Below are 14,460 nucleotides of genomic sequence, written 5' to 3'. Positions count from 1 at the left end.
TTCACATGGATGTTGATTTTTTTTTTTTAAGCACCTGGTGAGGATGGCAAGAACTCTTTTCTTGCTCCTTCACCAGATTTAGGAGTGGGAGCTGTGAGGGTCTTTGCTTACCTTGCTTATTAGAAACAAAGCAGATGATAACAGCCCTGTGAGCCTAGAACTGGTTGTCTATGGTGGTCCTTCAGGCATTGGGATGGAGTCAAAATGCTGAATTATGTTAGGATTTCCCATCTTAGCTAAAGTCTTTCAGTTTAGGACCTTCCTAAAGTTAGGAACTCCCTGGAAATTGTGGCATTCTCAAGTCCAGGGCAACTTCCTTCTGATAATAACTGAGACAATTTATCCATTTGAGGATATGGCTAAAATTGAAATGGAAATTAACCTACTTGCCAAAGTCTTGCCAAAGATCCTATTTTCATTGAGCATCATCTTGTTGTTAAGAGCTTACTGAAGCTGAGAAATAGAAGTGAGATCTGGAAGAAGTAGGTGATGGTGATTTAAAATATATGAAATTGTTCAGGTAACACAAACCAGAAACTTCTCAGTGGCTCAGTGTTCTATTATTGTGGGCATATAAAATACACCATTCTTGTGCTTGTGTGAAAGGTCTGTGCCTGGGACAGCAGACCAGTGAAGTCATGTCCGCAGAGTTACAGTTCCATTTTTGTCTTGGGTTGAATGGACTGTGTAACCCCATAAAGATGTAAAAATAGTCATCAGCCACAGACTGCATGTGGAGTAGAGTGAAACTGCATGTCTTTTACCACTGGAGAAGTTGTACAGACTGCACTGGATATTTGTGCTTTGAAAAGGATGGACATCTATGGGGATTGCCAAATCACCTCTTTCTCACCAGATTCACCAGAAACCTTGAATTAGAGATGTCTAAGATCTGTCCATCTCAGGATTTCATGTCTTATGTAGTCCTGTGTTGTCCAGAGAAAATTACTAGTCCTGTATGTTTTACTGTAAGAAATATTTTTCAGTTCAGGACATAGCTCACACAAGTGAATAAATCATCTGAAACTCATGGTCAGGTTTTTCTGACAAGAACAGGTGTATCTATTGGAAATAAGGACATAATCATTTATCAAATGGATCTCAAGACTCTGCTGTGTACTTGTACTGTGGTTTGCTGATCAATGTAGAGAGCATGACTAGCTGCCTCAGCACTGCCTGTGCACAGAGTACCAGAGAGGTGTTTTCTTCTTGACCAAACACAAAAAGATTTTCTCCATTCATCATCTTCTTCATCAGTTCTTGCTGTCTTTGTGGGGAAGGAGAGCACTCCTGGTTGTGGTTTCTCCTGGTACACCAGGGGCAAAAACAGGAGGCTGGAGCTGGCTGTGGAAGGCACACCAGACCAGCACTCCTGTTTTCAACAGGTGTTTGTATTGTGCAAAACCACTGTAATAGTTTTTGAGAAGAAAACATTATCTGTGTGTCAGAAGGGCACTGGGGAGTGATTGCTCACACTTGCAGGGCTTCAGAAAGTGTCAGAAAAATCTGATAATTCAAGGTCTCTCCGTGAAGGAAGATGACTATGCCATCTCTCTTCTGGAAAAGGGCATGAGATCTCAAAGGAACAGGGCATTGCAATTGGTCTGTTAAGACCATTTTAGCCTTGCAGAACTCAGGGAGGATTCTGCAAGAGAGAACTCTGGATTTAATGAAGCTTTCAGTGGGCAGAGGAATGTCAGTCCATTCTTGAATCTAGACGTGGTGGCATGGCTTAACCTCAGGCAGCAAGTACTACACAGCCACACTGCAGTGGGATGGGGAGGAGAATCAGAAAAGGTAAAACCCATGGTTTGGGATAAGAACAGTTTAATAATTAAATTAAAATAAAATAAAATAAAATAAAAATAGCTGTAAGGAAAAGGGAGATTACAAAAAGAGAGAGAAGGACAAGAGTAGCACAGCACAGCTGCTCCCCACCCACTTACCCATGCCGAGCCAGTCCCTGAGCAGTGATCCTCCCCCCAGGGTGTATACCAGGCATGATGTTCTGTGGTATGGAATATCCCTTTGGCCACTTCAGGTCAGCTGTCCTGGCTGTGCTCCCTGCCAGCTTCTTGTGCACCTCTGCACTGGCAAAGCATGTAAAAACTGAAAAGTCCTTGTCTGAGAGTGAACACTACTTAGCAACAACTAAAATGTGAGGGATGATATTCCCTCTCATCCTAAATCCAAAACACAGCACTGTACCAGCTACCAGAAAGAAAATTACCTCTATCCCAGTGGAAATCAGGCCACTGGCTAAACTAATGTAGAAAGTGGAGAGATATGCAGCATTTGACATAGCAAGGCATTGCTGGAAAATATATCAGTAGGGTCACATGAGACTGCATAAGCTGATCTGGGTCCTGCATTACCAGAGACATTAATACAGGGAGAGATGAGGCAAAGAATGTCTTAAGATTTTCCTGTGAAATGGTCTTCCTCCAAGGCAAGGTCCTGTAAAAACCTAAAATGAAAATCAAATCTATACTGGGGTTCTCAATATTAAAAAAAAAAAAATTAAAAAAATTTAAAATTAGGCTTACTGAAACTCTCAGCTCTTTTCAAAGATATAGATTTTCATGCTGTTGTTATCTGGTACAGCATCTGATACAGACTTTTCTCGTAGCCTGAATTTGCAGTCCAGAAATGCTAGGAATATGACAGAAACAGTACTCTTGATTATCTTTTGTCTTGTGCAGTTACTGCTTTTCCAGAAGGCTTGTCTTCAAATCTCCAATAAGGACAATTGGATTTAATTTTTTTTTTAATGTAGGACCATTGCCTATTAAAAAAATAAAACATTGTTTTGTACAAGCCAAAATCATATTACTGTTGTTCTAGGCTGATTCTTGGCATCTGAAGGAAAACAAATCTTTGTGCATTAGGTATTCAGAGGCAACTTTAAATCATATGTGCAGTGCCTTCATTATATGTTATCCATTCTTATTGTCTTTTAACTGAAGAACAGTAATAAGAATTCTCCATTGCAAGATAAAGGAACAAATGTAAGGTTGTTCATACAGAGGAGAAAATATTTTAATAGCCTTGTAACCCTACCTGGGAGGTCTCTGCTTGGAATCTTTATCAGATGAATAAATGGCACTCATGCAAGTTGGTGCTTTCCTCCTTGGGATGCAGTTTTGGGGGAAGGCTGTTTGGATGCCCTGGTGCTGTGCAAGTTTTGCCATGAGGTTTGGCCAGGAGGAATAATGGTGTTTCCCTAGCAGGAGTGCAGGGTGTGCCATTGGAGCTAAGTGCAGGCAGAGCAGGACAAGGCTCAGCATCTCTGCAGGACCTGCAGCCACACATGGTAGCACCAGCCTTCCCTCTCACCGTGTGCCCCCGTGCTTTCAGAGTGGGAGTGCTGTCACCGTGGCAGGGATTCTCGGGAGCCTTGCGCCCCTGCCATACCTGCCCTTGTGTCTGGCTGCGTTGATGCTTTGGGGAGATCCCAAAGCTGCTTACTCTGGGTGGGAGAAGCTGAAGCACTGCCTGCTGAGGTCTGGCTGCTGTTGCCTGAGCTGCCTTTGTTTCTAATTTCATCAGCACACTTCAATGTCTCTCACCTTTCATCTCTACTGAAGGTGTTTTACCTCCTCCTTTAGCTTTTTTAAGATCAGCTCACAATCCATCGCCATTCTACAGCTCCTGGTTATGTTATCTGGTGTTTGCAGTGATGAGGGTTGTTAGAAATGGCATTTTTGGTTGCATTTTTCAGTCATGAAGTCCACAGTCAGAACTAAAAATGCCTGAGGTCCATGGCATTACATCTCCATCCTCTGGTTGTACTGCTTGTAGCCACTGTTGCTTGGGCAGTTCCCAGGGGTGCTTCAGTGGGGAACATCCATGCTGCTCAGAGTCACAAATTAGTTTACCAGTCAGATGTTGTGAGTAGATAATCCAGAGGTTTGTATCTGCTGTAAATGAAAAGTGAAGAGAAGGGAAACCACGACCATGTGTGTCAGCATCACCATCTTCTTTCCAGAATCCTGTGATAAATCTGATAACACTGTTCTGAGAATTGCTTGCCTACTAATTATTGGAAAAGCATTACCTTTTCTTTGTGTCTGTAATTAGCATTTCAGCTTGAGTCTAAGGCCTGATGAAAAATGAGTCTGGTATGCCATAGGTTCAGTAAATGATGAAAAACTGAAGTCTGTGTTTGCTTACTTTCTTTCTCCATAAAACAAACAAAACTTGAGCTGATCTCTGAGTAGAAATGGTGTCAGAAATGATGTGGTCTAAAGAAGGAGGTTGGTTTTATTTCTCCATTTCCTCATCGGGTGGCTCACAGTACATGTAAACAATGCAATAAATAAATAGTCCAAGTCCAGTCTTAGCTAAGATAACCATGAAAAATCTGTTTATATGTTCCTAAATCAGAAGACAGAAATGCATCTCCTACAAACTGATAGGAGAATTATAGAGCAAGTCTTTAAAAGCATGATCCGGAGCAGCCAAGATTTCCAGATAGCACACTCTGAAATTTAATATCCATGTAAAACAGTTGATAATAAATGTTGATGTACAGATATTGTATGTCCATTGAGATAAGTCTTTTAGGGACAGAGAACAGACTGAAAATTTAAGGCAAGCTCTGTGAAGTGGCACTGAGGTTCTGTCTGCTGTGCTGGCTTGTAGGGTTGGAGATGCAGAACTCGGTGCGTGGCCATCTGAACAACAGCATGTCTGAATGCAAGACTTCTCTGAACAGGATTTGTGCTAATCATTTTATCTGGTTTGTTTAGAGATATGAGCTTGCTCTGGAGGTGTTGGAGGTCTTTTGCAGACTATTTGGAGAGATAATTCATAGAGGCTTCTCTAAATGACAGCAGATGGGAAATCACAGAATTTAGCTCTAGTCTGATGTCTCAAGGAGAGATAAACCAGTGGGCAGCCTGTGGAAGGTTATTCCAGAGAGGAAACCTCAATGGCTTAAGTAAACAGGACTTGAGAATATATCCACTGCTACCTCCTAGCAACCAAAACTTAGGAGGTTCAATTGGCGCAGATCCACTTGCTTGGAGGACAATTATGTGTAATTCATGCTAGATTCAGGTCATTGTGACCTCAGACAAAACTGGGACATGGAATGAGATGTTATCCTCTGGCTCCTCTTGTGGAGCCCCCAGTTCCTCCACCTTCATGCAAAACACTGTGCCAGGGTGCCAGTGGGATCATGGGGAAATGTGGGCAGAGCCTCTTGGCTCTTGAATTGTCTGGGACAATAATTCAAGCTCTGTCTGTGATAGAGCTGAAAACAGTATGAGCAGGTCAGGCATACATTGCGTTCAGTTGGAGGTGTGATGCTTGGTAATATTTCAGTAATCCTGAAAGATTTCTTGGTCAGTTGGTGAGACAGAGATGACAAGCAAGTTTATCATCATCTTCACAGTGTTTCCTCATAATTCACAAGACAAGGTGCTGCAGTAGTGTACTGTGCCTACCACAGAGAAGGTTTCTTCCCTGGTGCTTGTTAGGCAGTCACTGGAAACTCCTTCCTCCTGTTCTACTAACAATCAAGATGGCATTTTGGTCAGAAATAAAGCTTTAGCTGTTAAATTATTTAAAAGACCCTTTTCTTCCTTGCTCTTCTGTTCTTCATCTCACCCCCCCCCCCAGCTGTTCAGAAAATAAAAACAAACCAATGAAACCCCGAAACAAATAAACCCCCTCTAACCAAATAATTATCTTTAGCCTTCCCAGGAAGGCATTACTCTAATCTGTGGGGGGTTGTTTATATTTCTCTCAAAGAAGCATTAAGCAGGATGAACTTGCTTCTTGCAGAATGATCCATGTTTACTTTGTCACTTCTGTATCAATAAAGCGCCTCTTGAAGGTTTTCTGCATGCTTTGTTAAGAGTTGGCAAGCTGTAGAGAGAGTTGTGCAGCTGGACCTGCATTTAGTGTGGGCAGTACCTTGAAGGTGAAGTTACAGGGCTGGGAACACACCTGCTCCAAAACTCAGGTCGTCTTTGAAGAAGAATCACAGAAGCCAGAACTCAAAGCTTCGGAGGCTGCCTGTCTGTACCTGGAGGGTAAATGGGTGAAATGGTCCTAGCTTAGCTAGGAGACCTTTCTGGGAGCTTTGTTGTTATTTTTGAAAGTATTAAGTGCAAAATCTCAATTTGTTACAAAAAAGTATCCATAAATTGTGCCTGGCCCTTCTTCCTTGCTTGCCAGCTGAAGGCACTGAGGTATTAAAAAGCACTGCCCTTTCCCCTCTTCTGTGCTGCCTCTGGTTATTTGGAATTCTCAGAAAGGAAATTGAGGATTGGCAAATAGTACCCACCCTACAGGAAAGTCTATGTTAAGGAGAAGATTACTACAGGGATGGCTAAGAGCTTTTAATGTACTGAAGAAGAAAATAGTCAGTGGAGCTAATACTTGTGGGGAATAAATTCTTCATAGAAAGTTGAGAAATGTTCTTCTGAAAATGGTAAAAGTAATTGTAAAAGCTGAATGGCATGGCATTTAATTATGTAAGGAACGAAAGAGGCTAAAAAAAATAATAACCTGGTATATCAGAAAGCAATTTAAAATATAAGCTAGGGAAAATGGAATATTTCTGTCACAGTAAGATGAATTCCACCACTGGCTGCATTGATTTAATGTCTCAAGTTTTGTTCCAAACAGATCTGTAACTGGAAGGGAATGGGGGTGTGGGAAAGGCATATTTTTGTTCCCTCAGCCTCCCAAGCCAACCCATTCCCCTGCTCAGCAAGAATGGTGAGAAAGATATGGATAAAAATACAAACAGGATTTAAGAATTTAATTAGCTCTGATGGTCATCCAGTCTCCAGTTGTCTGGTAATTGTGTCTTTCAAAGGGATCATTTGAAGCAGAGCTTCATATGCTTTGTGAATGTCAGTAAACTAAGCTTGTTAGTGTACAGTGCAAAGGCCAAAGCTGAATTCTTGTGGGTATTTGCAGCCTTTAATAAATAGCACGGCAGTGCCGAGGAGGAATCATTCCTTACACCCACTCGCCCTTAAGATGTTTCCCTTCAATTCAGAAATTAATATTCAGTTGAAAAGTTATTATACATTTTATGTCTTTCAAAATATTCTTGGCAGTGCATAGGAGTCAGTCTGCAGAGGAGTGGGATGGGTTGGGGTTTTTTTTTCCCACCCACCTTCTGCAGGGAAGATCTGGAGCCAAGAAGTAGCTGTTAGACTTTCAGGTTTGTCAGCTTATTTGTTTGAGGTTGGGGTGTTTTTTTGGTCTCATAGTGCTGCTCCTGAGCTGTGGAGCTCCTGCTCCATCTTCTTAGGGCAGGGTTGGCATATTAGTGAGAGGTCCAAATGTCAGGTTATCAGACTGTTGACAAGATCTTGCTGTGACGTGTTCCCAATGCTGCCAAATTGGAACAATTAGGGCTAAAGCTCATTATGGGGAGTGCCCACTTAGGTTTTTTTTTTTTTTTTTTTTGAGTGATTGGGGAATTTCTTTTAGGAGAGTGGCTGGTTTGCAGTAATTTTGCAAAGGAAAATGATAGTTTGAGGTTTTTTCAAGGAAACGGTGTTGTTTATTGATGTCATTTTTGGCAATGATTTTGTTTGAACAGTTTTAGTCGCCTCATAGTTTTAAGTAAGAAACTGAAATTTTGCAAGAGTGTGGGTTTGAGGTATTAAGAATAACGAAAAGAAGGACTGGCTGAAATATGTTGTAGAACTCCCTGTACTGAATGATTGGATGATAAAATGCTGGAGGAAATTGCTTGTAGATAAACGAAAGCCATGCATGGAGGAGGAGGAGGAGGAGGAGGGCAGTCACAATACGGTTCATGCCTGATGGATGCTTCACCAGGTGTTAACTGCTCTGGAAGAGACTCTGTTGTTTTCCTGTAAAAATGGCAGTGAAATGATAGACAAAACAGGTGTCAGTACTTGATAGTGAAATAACAGAAAACAAAACAGAAAGTATGAAAGTGCTGCTGTGTAAATGTGTGGTGCTCCTCTGTCTTCGATACCATATGCAGCTCTGGTCCTCCCTGCCTCCCATTTCACCTCCCCCAGTCCACAAAGTGTTGTAAAAGAGAAGAGAAATCCAAGGTATGGGGTGACAAAAAACCACTAGAAGTCCTTGATCTGGAAGGAGATCTGCAAAAATGATGAATGTCCCGAAAAAAAGAGATGGGGTGTGAGCATCCGCTGTCCTTCCAAGGAGGTGAGCAGGAGATGAGCACAGGAGAGCTGAGAGGGGGAAGATGTTGGGTTCTGCAGCAGCTCTGGGGCTCCTGTGCTGCCAGCCATGTTGCTCTCTGGATTCAATAAAGAGAGGACAAGAAGTGGTTATGTGGTAGGAGGTACAGGGGAATTTTCTCCTGGATGGGCCAAGCTGAGCCCTGCTGTCTGGCCAGTGCCAGAGAGCAGGCGCTTAGTGCAGATGGGCTATGCCTGTGGTGTAACTGTCTCCTTTCATGGGAGCATTTGCTTTGTGTGGTGGGGATGAAGCTCACCAGTACCCCAAGTCAAAGACGCTTTAAACATGATCTCACGTTGTACTGTATGTGTTACCTGAAGCCTTGGACTCTACATGTGAAAAACCTATAAAATAGGGAATTTGTAGTCTGTCTGTGGAATACTGTCTCATCTGTAAGATGCTTTGTTTGTCTAAGCCATTTTCTCTGGAAATAAATGTCATGCAATATTCCTGAAGCATTTCAAAGATGCAGAAATGAGCACATAAAAATAATTATGCATGCATGGAGAATCTTGTCCTTAGAAGAGATTTTAAGTTTTTCTAGGAAGGTGCAAGCAAGAAGCTGCACATGGACCAGGGAAAGGGAACAAATTCATGAGGCTGGTGATTAAGGGAGCACTTCCAGCATGTGAGGAGAGACTCTGCTCTGATATAATTGTGTTAATGGAAGTAATGGTATATGATTGATGATGATAATTTTGATACTGGTAATTATTTTGTTGCTGATTTAGCCAGTTGATATTACAGTCTTTGTTGATATTGCTTGTTTAATACACATACTCTGTTGTTGTTCTTATGTTTCCTATCTTACAATGGGTAACTTTTCCCTTTCCTGCTCCAAAACTAATTAAACACTGTTTGATCATAACCAAGCAATTTACGCTCTTCAATACTATGGCTCTTTTTTCTCCTTTGGTATATTCTCAGAATCATGTTTTGGATGCTATGGTCATCTGCAGGAAGTCTGGGTTCCTAATTGTTACACCTTGGTTAAGTTCTTAAAATAATAATGTCAAATAATACTGAAGTTAATGCCATTTAAATAAATCATACGATCACAGAATCCTAGAATGGTTTGGGTTGGAAGGGACTTTGAAGATCATCCAGTTCCAACCCGCCTGCCATGGTGTCTTGGGGTGACTTTATGATACTGCATCCCCTGTTGTCTGCTCTGGGGCCACTCCGGGGGGTTCTCTGTGCTGTGTTGTCTAGCACGGATAGAGGGAGTCCATCTCTGCTTTTCAGCAGGACACCTCCATTAAACCAGGTTACTCAGAGCTCTATCCAGCCTGGCTTTGAACACTTCCAGGGGTGGGGAAGCTACAGATTATCTGGGCAGCCTGTTCTGGTGCCTCACCACCCTCACAGAAAAGAGTTTCTTCCCCATATCCCATCTAAACCCACTTGCTTTCAGTTAGAAACCATTCCCCCTGTCCTGTCACTAAATTTGCTTTGTGAAAGCTCCTGCAGACCTAATTCAGCTCTCATCTATAAATCTTCCTCTCGTGTGTTACAATAACATCCAAGCAAGTGGGAACTTTGATTTTTCTTTAGTGTAACATGACTGGAAAAAATCCCTGTCTTTGTGGTGTGATACCTTGAGTTGTACTGCCATGCTCCATTTTATTCCTGGGAAAATACCTACTTTAACTTGCAGTGTGAAGCTTTGCTGATCAATATGTTACAAGCATAGTAAAGTTCAAGAAATTGCCTCCATTACTATCTTGAGATGAGAAATTGATTCAACTGCATTTTCTTTCTGCTAATTCATCTGTGCTTTACATTCCCATAAAAGGTATTGCGTGCTCCTTATTTTCCAGCAGCGTCATCAATCCTAATGAAGAGAGAAGACTGAAAATTTATATTGTGTATATGGGATAGCTGATCTCTGACTTAGCTCTTAATTTGTAAATGTTGCTGTAGGCTTCACTTCTCAGCTTCTCCTTATTGTGCTTTGTTTGTTTGCAAAATCTAAGGGCTGGGATGGAAGCAAAACTGAAGAATATGGCAAAGGAGTATAAAGTTAGATTGCTTTCTAATCTAAACCTCAGAAATGAGATGGTGGTTAAAATTTGATGGAAAGAATTAAAATCTCATTTGTAAATGTGATGTACATCTATACTGTTTGTTCCTGTATTAATTATGTTAGGACTGCTTTCAGTATTTACCTGCCATCAGTTCTCTACCTCTGACTCTAAAATGTCCAAAGTTTTACTTTTTATCTGTGTTATTATGTATGAGACATTTGCACATGTCTGATAATTTCTGTAACCCTGCATAGGGGTGGTATTGTTGCTCTAATGATGAAAGTGATACAGTGGGAAAAGCAGCCAGAACAAATATGAAAAACAGGAAAGGGCTTTTCTGGGTATTTCAGTTGTTGTTTTTCCTAGTGTCCATCAGCCCAGCCTTTGTAGGAAACTAACAGGAATGGTTTGTCTGCACAATATTTTGGCATTTTTAGGCTTAATAGTAGCAATATTTGTTCAGAGCAGATGGATAAATGACAAAGAAAGCAAAACTATATATTGTGACTTCGGTCATGGCTCATGATATAGCAGATATTTTTTAAATTTAAACATACTGTCAGGTTCTAAATAGCTGTGTTAAACTGAGGCAAAAAAACCTGACATTTTCCCTCTTGGCTCCACTGATGTTAATCTCAGGTTTTCTCCATGTGTCTGAATATTTTTTCTTACAAACAAATGGTGCTCAACTTCTGGTCAGCTATAAGATTCAATATGCCTTTTATAAACCTAGAGGTGTTTAAATAGCAGTGTGAAAACCAAGTCAGATGAAGGATTAAGTAGATGTGAGTTTATTAAAACCTTATTCCAACAAAGATTCATGGACTTGCCTAGAAAAACTGTGAGCAGACAGGATGCAAGTGGGTGATGAATTTATGAATTTCGGCTCACGTTTCTTGCAAGACATGGGTGCACACAGGTTTTAGTTACTGGGGCTCAACATAATGTTGTAATCAAAAACTCACTTAGATCCAAGAAAATCCATGTGGTTCTACCAGCATTGATCATCAGCTGAGGTGTTCCGTTAAAGAAAGACGTTTTAGGCAGGTCATGCTTTGTGAGGGGCTCTCTCTCATGCTGCATGCTTGGATGGGTTGATGTCTGGGTTGTGCTGTCCTGTTTTCTGTGGGCTTTTGGGAGGGGAGGATGGAGGGGAAAGCAGAGACTGCCACTGGGCAGGACAAGGGAGTTCCTTGGGTTCTTCTCCCCCACCTTGCTGGATAACTAAGGGAGGGCACTTGTTCTGTGCAAGGATCTGCTGGACTTGGGGAGTGGGTTCTTCCTGTATGTGGCAGCATCACAGTGCTTGGGACCCATTATCAGAGATTTTAAGAGAATAATTTTAAAAAGTGAATGTAGTGTGACAGTGAGATGAAGTTGGTTGCTGTCACTGAGGTTATCTGTGGTCATTTCTACATTTTCTTCTTAAGCTTGGAATGACTTCCCAAAACCCAGCAGAGCTCAATGCAGATAAAGCATTTTCCACTGATATCAGTGAGCTGTGAATTGCACCCCAAGTTTCCAGGCCTGTTTCACAGAATCACAGAATGCCAGGCTGGAAGGCACCTCAAGGACCATCTGGTCCAGTCCAGAAGACCTTGCACGTTTTTGTTTTACTCCATAAGGTTCCTGTTAGCCACTCTTCCAGGCTATTCAGGTCATTCTGCAGGGTGGCTCTTCCTGCTGAAGTGTCTGCTGCTCCATTTAGCTTGGTATCATTGGCAAACTTTATCAGGTACATTTAATTCTATCTTCCAGACCACTTATGAACATATTAAACAGCAGTAGGCTCAGTGTTGGGGGTCCATACTTGTGTCACTTTGCCCTTGGTGAATCCATGCTGGCTTTTACCAATCACTCGCTTCATCTGATTTGTGATAACCTCCTGCAGGATTTGTTCTGGAACTTTCTCCAAGGACTGAAGTATGGCTGATGGGCCTATAATTTCTCAGGTCCCTCTTTAAGCTCTTCTTGTGGATAGGGTGGCATTAGCCACCTTCCAGTCTTTTGGGATGTCCCCCAATCCCCTTGACTTCTCAAGGAACACGTAGAGTGGCCTCACAGTGATTTCAGCCAACATTCTCAACACCCTCAGGTGCTGAGGGCCTTCCCTCAGCAAGTCATCCAGGCAGCAGCATTGACAAAAACATATGTGTTGTTTTCATTTAGGTAATTTAAGATGCCTTGTCTAGATACCTCTTCTGCACTGGGTGACAGCCTGATTGTATCTCCCACATCTTTGACTTGCATTAATCCCTCCCTTCCTGGTTGCTGTACCTGCACTTGTTTGTGTGATACATGTCATGTAGGTTGCAAGCTCTGGGCCAGCAAATCTTCTCTCAGGGAGAGCATTCACCCTGCCTCTGGGTTCTGTCAAAGCAGCATGAGCTGCTGTGAAATCTTTATGGTCTCTGCAATAGAGGCAAGATGCTGTTTTATTTATTGCATCAGCGTAACCCATTCCTCATTTTTCAGTAGGCACCAAGCTGAGTAAGAATAAAAGACTCACTTATATTTCAGTCTGTAATTTGAAGGTCTGTATCCATCCCAGAGATTTGACAATGAAGCAGTCTCTCACAATCAATAAGGGGAAGGGGTTCTTGGTTGCTCTTTAAAGGAGCTGGAGTGCTGATAGTTGCCCTCTGCCATAGTCACTTAAAAGAGTAACCTGGAGATACTGTCTTGAATAGAAGTTATTTTTTTGTTGTGTTGCAGTAGGAAACTCATTGTCACAAATCTGTTCATGCTTTGGGGCAAGCTGATTCTGGGAGATAGTCACATGTGGCAAAATCTAATTTCCATTCTTTTGTTTTGTTTAGATACGTCACTTTGAGATCACAGAATGAAAGCAGCATGAAATGTTATGGCAAAGACAGCACAAGAAGATACAAGAATCTCACAAATCCTCAAAAATCAGGTAATGTCAGAGCATCCTATGTCCAGTTTTTCGAAGGCTGTCTTCTTTAATGAGGTTCAGTGCTTTTTGACGATTTTTCAAAATTTGGGCTTCTGAGTCCCTGTGAGTTTATTGATGGACTTCTCAGATCTGGTTAGTTGTGTGTTGGCTGTGTATCTAGTAGAATATTATTTTGTGTTCCACAATGTGTGTGACACAAGAGATACACACATATCTTAAAGGACTACTTTGACTATATTGTCTCATACAAGCAAAAGGACATTAACTTAAGAAAAAAAGAAGCAGCAACCATGGTGGTCAGGTTTTTTAGCCATTGGATTTGTCTTGGCTCCATTGCTAGGCAGCAACATGGCCTATTTTAGAGGGATGGACTTTTCAGAGTCTTGCAGCTGCATTTCTCAACACTCTCTCCTTTGGGGGAGACGCCGGGCTCAAACTATCTGTTCCTTCCCCACTGAAAGCTTAGCCATATGCTATTTTCCACATACTATTACTTGTGCTTGATTTTTTTGATTGTTTATCTCTCTCAGGATGTTTCCTCCTTGCCTGTTTTTGCAAATTCTAGCATATGTTCTTTGCCTGTTTCGAAGCATCTCCACTTAGAGAAAAAGGCAATCGTATTGCACCCTGCAGAGAGTAAACACTACAGAGGTCAGGAAGAAACTGCTTAAGTGCATTACAAGGGGGCTCACCTTAAACTAAACTTGCAGGTTTATCATGCCTGTGGTCACAGCAATAGCTGATGGATTAATGTTTGAAAATTTCCCCCTCTCCCCCAAATCAACAGCAGTGACCAGAGGTTGTAATGTATGTAGCCACAGACAGTAACTGAATGAGGACTGACCTCTCTGTCCTAAGTTCATTTCATGTTTGCAGAACCAGGATCTTGCTGGGGAATAACAAGTGGGTCGGTTCAGTACTAGAAGTAAATTAAAATATGAACCCAAAGACAGTTTTGATGATAGGACATGTTTATTTTCCAGGAAGCATTTGAGAGTATTGCCCTTGATGTAGGACTCAGCAGAAGGGAATTTGTCTCAGCTAAAGTAGTCAGTAAACCCAGGTTAGCTGAAGAGATTTCAAATCAAGTATCACTCGATCTAATATGCAGTAAGGTATTAGCAAATATAAAAAAACCAAACTACTACTGTGTTTGTCACAGTAGCACCTTTAGTTAGTGCTGTCTTTGGTATGCTTTTTACTCGCTTAGTCATGGAATATTCAATTCTAGTGCCCTTCTGGCCTTAAGTCAAGGTTTGTATTTTGTTTTTATTTCTCATCAGTATTGTGAGGAAATCACATCATTTT

At 41.6% G+C, this 14,460-nt stretch overlaps 1 protein-coding gene across 5 annotated transcripts in view; it reads left to right on the top strand.

Annotated features, from left to right (window-relative positions):
- Nucleotides 1-14,460, top strand: part of TRERF1 (transcriptional regulating factor 1) — a 97,575-nt gene that overhangs the window by 54,932 nt on the left and 28,183 nt on the right. For all 5 annotated transcript variants that reach the window (XM_066546484.1, XM_066546482.1, XM_066546483.1 and 2 more), the window contains one exon: nt 13,055-13,152. The gene's annotated coding sequence lies outside the window, so the exon portion shown is untranslated. The remainder of the gene's footprint in view (nt 1-13,054; nt 13,153-14,460) is intronic.

This window comes from Molothrus aeneus, chromosome 3 (genome assembly GCF_037042795.1).
Source record: "Molothrus aeneus isolate 106 chromosome 3, BPBGC_Maene_1.0, whole genome shotgun sequence".
Lineage (NCBI taxonomy): Eukaryota > Metazoa > Chordata > Aves > Passeriformes > Icteridae > Molothrus > Molothrus aeneus.
This window is presented reverse-complemented; position numbering and strand designations above follow the sequence as displayed.